The sequence below is a fragment of the Pteropus vampyrus genome, unplaced genomic scaffold (assembly GCF_000151845.1).
Source record: "Pteropus vampyrus isolate Shadow unplaced genomic scaffold, Pvam_2.0 Scaffold562, whole genome shotgun sequence".
NCBI lineage: Eukaryota > Metazoa > Chordata > Mammalia > Chiroptera > Pteropodidae > Pteropus > Pteropus vampyrus.
The window spans coordinates 116,275-125,469 of record NW_011889343.1 but is presented as its reverse complement, the minus strand read 5'-3'; positions in this window follow the sequence as shown (position 1 = coordinate 125,469).

Here is a 9,195-nt window from a genome sequence, read left to right as displayed (position 1 = left end):
AAATTGTTTCTGCATTTCATATAACTATCTTGGTAATCTCAAGAAGCCAAAGTGAAGAGACAGCTTACATAAGTGTCAGTTCTTTTAGCTTTTGGATTAGTGACGGGTGTTCAGTAGTTGAAATAATTATTCAGAATTTAAACACCAACTTCTCGGTCTCTCAGCTCTCAATGTTTAGGAATCTGCCTATGTACTTATCAAAACTACTTCTCTTAAGTCTTTATAGCACTATTTTATTAGATAGATACATAGATAAATGGATGGATGGATGGATGGATGAATAGTAGCTAGCTAGCTAGCTAGCTAGCTAGCTAGCTAGATGATAGATGATAGATAGATGATAGATAGATAGATAGATAGATAGATAGATGATAGACAAGTAGATAGATGATGGATGATTGATAGGTAATAGATAGGTGATAGATAGATGATTGATAGATGATAGATACATAGATATATATAGATAGATAGAACAAACATATAAAATATCTACCTAGATACATAAATACATAAGCGCATAGTTACACACATAGTAATGCCAAATGAATCCTGAAGTTTGTCTAATCCTCATTTACACGATAGACATAATACTGGAAGACCAGTTTTTGCTGCAGATATAACCAATAGACTTACCATTTTATACATAAGTGATATACAAACAGACTAGTAGTATTAATTCATCTTAATAAGCACATGGTGAGAAAATGATCAAGATGACTGAGTACTCAAGGTGACAGAAAAGCAACACTTTCATAAAAGAAACCATGGAAAGCTTCTATATTTGTATTCTCTTTTACATATGAATTATTCTGTATTTGGTGTCATAAAGTAAAAGCAAAGGCATCTGTGAATACATTGACAGGATATAACAGTGTGGTGGCCCTTTTATTTAGCCAAGCTGGAGCTGGCTTCTACCTTTGATTGTGGGTTAGGGTTGGCTGCCAGAAAAACCTGTGCATGTTTTGGAAGATGGCAGTGGAGTAATGGCCATCACAACCACAAGGTCGAAGTGGAGCACCAGCTGGTGCTGACCTGCCAGCTCCCCGCGGTGGCAAGGTACAGCAGTTGGGCCTCAGATGTCTCTGCTCCTGCTGATCTCCTCTTTCTGCTTCCCTGTGGCCTGGGCCAGGTGCATGTGTGGCTGGTGGCAAAGTCTGCCAGCTTCTTCTTACAAGTTACTCACATCATTGAGGTTGCAGGTGGGGCAAGACAGGTAAGTTGGAGTTTGATCTCATGGATTCCATTTTGCTTTTGTTCTTTTACACTTGACATCCAGCTTTTCTTCCCAACTTCAAGCCCTGCTGACATGTAGCCCCTTCGAGCCCACCCCAGACACAGAGCATCAACCACTTGATGAGTCTTTACCAGCTCCCACCATGGTGGAGGGTCTGGTCCCTAAAATAAATCTCTTATTCCACATCCCTCATAGTGGTTTTGCTGCTCGATTGAACCCTGACTGGTGCACATGGTTTAATAGCAAGAGTGAACTTCAGAGTTAAGAGATTGGATTCTCACCCCAGCTTTACCGCAGCATGGCTGTGTGTCCTTGGTACATGACTCAACTTCTCTGTAACTGTTTTATTAGTTTAGATGAACATTAGCAGCAGCTCCAGCTCAAAATTTGAAGCAGTAAGTAAAACTACCATAACATTTATAAAAAACTATATTCGCTCAGGGATTATAAAAAGCCAGGAGATTGTTTTAGTCAAATGAGGCTGTGCATCTAAGATTGTTTTTAAAATTAACTTTGTTTACTGATGTTAGAGTGTACTTTTGTTATAATGTTTTAAAATATTCGTTAATATGGGACAATTACAAATTATAGTGTGTAATATGACGAACTACAAAAATTCCCAGTGTATATGCGCCAATAAAATCGCCAAGAATATGGATTGCTATTAGAGCTGGGTTGTCCCGAATACCTGTAAATGTCTGTATTGCAGCAATCCTGGAACTGAGATGCAGAATGCATATACCGATTCAGTGCAGGTGGCAGGAGAATGTCCACAAGTCATTCGAAAGTCATCCTTTCTTTGCCCTGCACATTTTTGTTAATTTCCCAGGACATCTGTCTCATCAGAGCCATTGGGAACTGGCACGTCCCAGGAGCTCTTTCATTCTTATGCATCAAATCGCAGAGATGAAATACGAAGTGGGAGTAAAAAGCAGATTGAAATGATTATAGGATGGAATAGGGGCCCTCTGACAACTCTTTTCAACAGGATGACAATGGGGTGAAAGGCAGCATGTTGAAAATGCAGTGGTGAGACGACTGGATTCGTCACCACCATATCTGTACCACCATACATCATCAAAGAAATAACGACGATGTTGATAAGGGCTATTGCGTTAAGACCATCTTGCATTTCCAAGGGACTCATTTCTGAGCTGCTTTTGTGCTTTCTCCCCCTCCCATTTAATGACACAGATGTCTACAATCCAAACGCACCTGTGTTTAGAAACATAAGGCTCATTATGAGAACAGAGCCCTGATCTCCTCCTGACTGTTGCTCGGTCACGAACAATGGCTACATACATAGCCTCAGAGCCAGCAGCCCAGAATTAACTTCCTCAATGGCAGACGCATTTGTAGACTTCAAAATTCTATACCAGTAAGAGCAAATTATAGGCTTAAGGGATTTATTTCTTATTACATGAGGAATGCGTGCACACTGATTCTTTTCCACTAGTGATTCTTTTCCACTAGTGAGGTCAACAATGCTTTTTATTTAAAACACCAACATCTCATTTAACAGAAAAGACCAGGAGGGGGAAAGGAATAGGTGTCTAGGTGACCCTCCAAGGGGCTGGAGGAGTCCAGGGAGCATCTCTTGGGGGTCTGGTTTCTTACAAAGCAAGAATAGATTGCTTTTTATGTCTTAAGAATTTGGTTTAAGAGTTAGGCAAATGTCTTTGGCATCTAATTTGCAGCAGGCGCTGGGGCCATTCTTAAGGGATTTTAAGTCTGGCGAAAAGGAAACATTGTTTTGTCATTCGTTTCCCTTGTCTCTCACTGCCGTCCTCAGATTAGCTTGTAGCATCAGTCCTTCGGATGGTCATTTGTAATACCAGGAAATGTGGTTAATTTTAGTGGCACAGTTTGCAACACAATCTGTTGGCAAGACACAGAGGGCTTGGAAACTAGGCACAAGCATAGTGAGTGGTGGGGTATATATTCTATGACACCTGAGTTCAGTGTGTTTCCTCATCAATTCAACAAGCATACTGAGTGCCTACTAGATAGGGAGCTAGCTAGCTAGCTAGCTAGCTAATCTATATCACCTATATCTATATGGGCCTGCTTATTTATATTTCAAGAAGGCACAGAGACAATCTACAAATAAAGTAGAAAATGCCAAATAGTTATAAGTGTGGCAAACCAAATATAACAGGGCGATATGACCAGATGAATTCCCAGGATGATAATTTAGTTACGATGGCCTAGGAAGATTTCTTTGAGAAAATAACATTTAAGTTGAAAATCGTGTGATTCACAGACATTAATTTGATCCATGAATCTTTCTGTTCTGTGACCACTGGAATAGCTGCCGGGAGATCTATTTGGTTAAACTGTGTCCAGATAATTTCCCATGTGAAGCTACAAACTATCACATATCAGAGAGCAGGGGAAGAGGAAGGCCTCCTCTCAGGGACCCGAGGATTAGCATGGCATGGATTTTATATTTTGTGAACTAGACACCAATGCCATCTTTAAGACTAAAGATTTCTAACGTCTCTCATATTTACCCAAGAAATCAAACGCACATATAATATTCAACTGCATTTAATGATCCCATAAAGGACATGAGTGAACCACTTACACAAATGGGGTAGCTACAGTTTTCACAGCTCCAGCGGGAAGTAAAGCGAAGTTTAACACAAATGTGACAATTTACAGGTAAATGCTGAATTTAGAAAACAGTAACAATCTGAAAGTCAAACCGGCTCGGAAAGTTGAAAGTAAATGTCCAGGATGACTTGGTCCTTACCAAACCCCAAGGTCCCCAAAAGAGAAAAATGGCCTCAGTGGTTGGGACTAATCCCGTGGCCTGCCTTTCCTCTCCTTACCACCGCCCTTTAAATGCTTCTTGTTGAATTCATTGATAGAATGTTACAAAGTACTATTTAACCTTATTTCACATGTCCACAAACACCTGTGAAAAACTCAAAACAAAATGTGTCCATTACAACAGATAAACACCAGTAAACTGGCTGGAAAATAGTCCAGCAAGGAAGAAGTCAGAGAATTCAAGAAGAAAAAACAAAATGTTACCCTAGAAACTAGAGGCTTTTGGCATTTAAAATAAAATTTTCCATTTGAAATCCTACTCTCCCACTGTGGAATCTGAGAGCTAACACTTTTGAGCAGAACCCAGGTTGGAAAGCGAGGAGAGGGAAAAGTTTTCCATTCAAAGTTCCCACCTTTCAAATCTATTTCCATTTCTTCATTTGGCACAGCCAATATTGGATCTGCCACCTTGGTTCCATGTCCATCTGGGAGAATCATTTGGCTGAAGTGGGAGGAATAACAAATGCTTCCCAGATTAGTTACATTACATTATATATGGCAATTCGTCCACATTTTAAAGAAAAAGTTAAAAAAGAGACCAGTAAAACAAAGACAAGTACTTGTAACAGTGCCCACACTGACTTTTACTGGCAAATTGGTGTGCTTTTACATGTCATATTATTTTATCTCCACTGCAGTCCTGTTTGGAAGTTAAATGGGATTACGTATCTTGCCAGGAACTTATATCTTAGTGATGCTAGGATAGTGCTTTATCCTAGAGAAGAAGTCATCTTGCCTGCTCATGTCTTTCTCAGTGGTCTGCTGGACATGGCAGGCTGGGAACACAAATGTCACTTGAAACAGTGCAGAGAGGGCCAACTGTACACCCACCTTACCCCATTCAAGGGTCACAATGCCACTATGTGTGATTCTTAACAGTAAGAGTGAATGATGTTGACAAAAAAGAGCCTGCCACCCAAGATGACAGTCCCCTCACTCTCTAATATTTGGTGTCTGGGTGCTTGAGCAGCAATAAGGCTGAGCAACAATATACCTCCAACTCTACAGATGAGCGTGAGCCATTCTGCAGTTTGTGCTAGATCATGTCAAGGACTCTTCTTTCTAAAAAAAAGGGAAGTCAGAATCATTTTCAGGGAGGAGTATGAGATGTGCAATTATTGATAAGGAGATATGGAATGACCGGGTGTCTTCAGGCTTCCATTTACTGGGGATGGCTTGAAGTAATAGCAAAAACTTTGATGAGGAGTTTGAGACTTCCTTGAAAATCCTGCTCTAATTGACTTGGGAAGAGTCTGATTTCTTCATAAAAATGGAGAGTTTGAACCAGATAATTTTTAAAATCCCTTTTAACTCTAGCTCAAAAAATAAGATCACTGAAAACTGAATTTGTTCTATAACGTGCCTGGGTTTGAGGCAGTAGGAATTGCTACTGCCCCAATTAAATACAAAACACCTATATTTAAAAGAAAATGGAATATAACTCTATTACCATAAGAATTTATCATCGCAATCCTGACAACACAACTAGAGTAGATGCACTAAAGTTATAGCAAGAAAGAAAGTGGTGCCATCATAAGAATTAACAGACTTCCTGACTTACGAATTCAGAAAATGTAGAGGCTGCTACTGTGTGGAGACAACGTAGCTGTTCTAGTCTTCAACAGAGAAGGGTAGGCAATAGAGTCATCCCCTTGAGCGAGAGATTAGGGTCCTGGGCAGCAGTGGCCATGTCACATAGCACCAAAAATTTCATTTGAAAAATGACTAATTTTAGTCAGGAGAGAGACAAGATTGGGAAGTTTGACTCCTGGGCATATTTGGGTGAAATGAGATTATACAGTGATAAATGAAGTGACTGTGACCAAACTCATAATCGAGAATGCAGTTTTCGTTAATGGCTTCCTTTATTGGTGAAGTTAGGGAAAAGCATGCAGATGAAAGTGTATTTCTCATCCAAATGTATATAGCTTCCTCTGTTCTTTTGCAGTTTCTTCACATTCCCTTGGGAACCAAATTGGCACAATGGCTTGGGCTGCCTGTTCATCCACCGCCAAGGGTGCTGTCAACACTCTGAAGATAGTGTGATAATCATATTTGTTTTGGCCTCTCAGCCTCAAGGGCAGATGGTTGTCATGGTGATTGGAAGGGAAGTGTTGTGACAGGGGGAAGGGCATGAGCCAGAGCCAGCCAGGAAAGGACATTGGGATGCTTCCATACAAAACAACTGTTTCTAGAAACTTTCTAGGAATTTCTAGAAAGTTTCTAAAAACAAATAAGACAGCACCACATGGACCAGAAGTCTCTTCAGATTCACAGTACAGTATGACTCCGGTTCGGGTGGAGGCCAATGAGAATATGATGTGGTAGGCAGCCTCCTGAGGGAAGGTATCCTCAGATCCTATCATTTTGTAAACTTGATCTCATTCTTTCACACCACGTGGGTTTATCTGTCCAATTTGGCTTCATCTTTCAACTCAGCTCTAGAACATTGAAAAATTCCTCTTGTATAGAAGCCAGAGGAAAAAAATTTTTTGTAGGGCCCACTGTGCAACACAGATAATGCTGATTGTTGGACCTGATTTAAGTCTTTCCTGAGAATTCAGTAGCTACCAAGAGAAAGGGTGGGCTCCTCCCAGTCTAGGCAGTCCTACTCTTCTGCATTCATGAGGAGGTCCTCATTGACTGACTACTTCCTGTTATGTGATAAAATTCAGAAAAAAATTTGTTGGACACCTATTTGGCACCCAGTACTATGGATTGGGGGATCCTTAAGGATCTCACCACCTAATCATGAATTTATTAATTGGATTAGGGGCTCACATGGTAATTACATAATTATTCTGTGATATGAGAATGTCTCTGGACAACGTAATAGCACTAACAAATGTATGTACTATCATGTCTACTGATACTTATATCTTATAGCTTAATATATAACCTTATATGTTTCAGTTTCCCAGAGCTGCTATACCAAATTACCACAAACGGGGTGGCTTAAAATAACAGAAATGTGTTACATCACAGCTCTGAAGACCAGAATTCTGAAAGCAAGGTGCTGGCCGGGCTGTGCTTCCTCCATAGCTCAAGGAGAGGTTTCATTCCTGACTTCCAGTCTCTGGAGGCTGCCAGCATTCCTTAGCCTGTGGCTGTATCACTCCAATCTCCGCAGCCATATCACCTCCTCCTCTTCTTCGTGTGTCTTCTCCGTGTTTGTCTTATGAAGACACACGTGATTGCATTTAAGGCCGACCTGTACACTTCATGATAAGCTTCTCTTCTCAAGATCCTTAATTTAATCACATTGGCAAAAAATCTTTTTAATAAATAAGGTTCCATTCACAAGTTACAGGGATGAGGACATGGACAGAGTTTTGGGGAGCCACCACCCAGACTACTGCACTTCATCTTGTATAGTTTTCAAAGAGATTTCACATGCACCATCTCATTTGATCATCTTAATAAATTTATGATCCTGGAGCATGAAAAAAGTAATTCAACTTTGATTCTTCCTTCCAACTTTGATTTTAAAATATAATTTTCACAACCACGTGGTTTACCAGACTTGCTATTTGTCCTAAGTGGTAGGAGCCAGCCCCACTCATTCCGACCTTCACTCATCTCCTCTTCTCCAAGTCAGTAAATAAATACTCAATGTTTTCCAATCTCTCTCCTCTTATTACATATTTTTACAACTAGGCAGAATGAGACCAGAAGGCAGAAACATAGGACACACCATTTAATGTTTATTTCTCACTATTTGCAGTCAAGCAGACTATGAAGTCTTTTTGGCTTCTGACCACTAGTTCTTTTCAAGATCTGTTAGTGGATTTATTTATTTTCTATAGCTGTAATTAGAAATGACCATAAATTTAGTGACTGAAAACAATATAAATTTATTATCTTACAGCTTTGTGAGTCAGAAGTACGACCTAGGTTTTGTGAGGATAAAATCAAGGTTTTGGCAGGGCCACTTTCTTTTTGAAGGTTCAAGGGGGAGAATCCATTTTCTTGCCTTTTCCAACTTGTAGATGATGCCCATATTCCTTGGCTTGTGGCCGACCTCCTCCACATTTGAAGTGAACAACATAGCATCTCTCTTGTCCTTCTTCTGTTGTCACAGTTCTCTTTAACCATGGTTAGGAAAGGTTCTCATATGATTATACTGAGCCCATTTGTATAATCCAGAATAATCTCCCATTTTAAGATCCATACCCTTATATCTGCAATGGCCCCCATTCCATACAAGGTAACTTATTCATAGGTGTGATGGTTAATTTTACATGTCATCTTGACTGGGCTAGGGGATGCTCAGATCACTGATAAAACATTATTTCTGTGCATGTCTGTGAGGGTGTTTGGGGAACAGATTAGCATTCAAATCAGTAAGCTGAGTAAAAAAGATCTGCTCTTGCCAGTGTGGATATCCATCGTCCAAACTGTTGAGGGCCCATGTAAAACAAAAAGGTGGAGAAAGAGCAGATTCTCTCTTTCTCTTCTTGAGCTGGGACACCCATTTCTCCTGCCCCCAAAATTGACACTCCTGGTTCTCGGAGTCTTTGGCCTCAGCCTGGGAGCTACACCACTGGTTCACCCCCTGGTTCTCAGGACTTCAGACTTGGACTGAGTTATAATACTGGCTCTCCTGGTTTTCCAGCTTGCAGACGGCAGATCATGAGACTTCTTATCTTCTATTACCAGTTCCTGTTATAAATCTCCTCATATGTATCTATATATCTCTCCTTTGGTTCTGTTTCTCTGGAGAACCCTGACTCAGACAACAGGCTGCAGGGATTCAGTGAGGACGTTCAAGATGGATGAGCAACTGGTTGAGCTGACAGAGAATGCAAGTTTTATTTTTCCAGGTACAGAGGTCAGCAAGTACAGCTCAACATAACACATCTACATCAGATATGTCACCTCTGTGCAGTAGGAAACTGGTATCTGCTATGGCCCAGGGCAGTGAGGACCTGGCACTGGAAAGTCCACTAGGGAGGGGGCAAAGCCACTTTGAGCAATGGCTCTGGCTCCCAGCAGTACTCATTTACACTCTCTTCTTTTCCTTTACTTCCTCTCTCTTAAGCTAAAAGACACTGGAAGGTATTTACTTTGAAGGTTTGTCCTTTTCTCATCATTAAGATACAAATTTGACATCTTGTAGCCCAGTC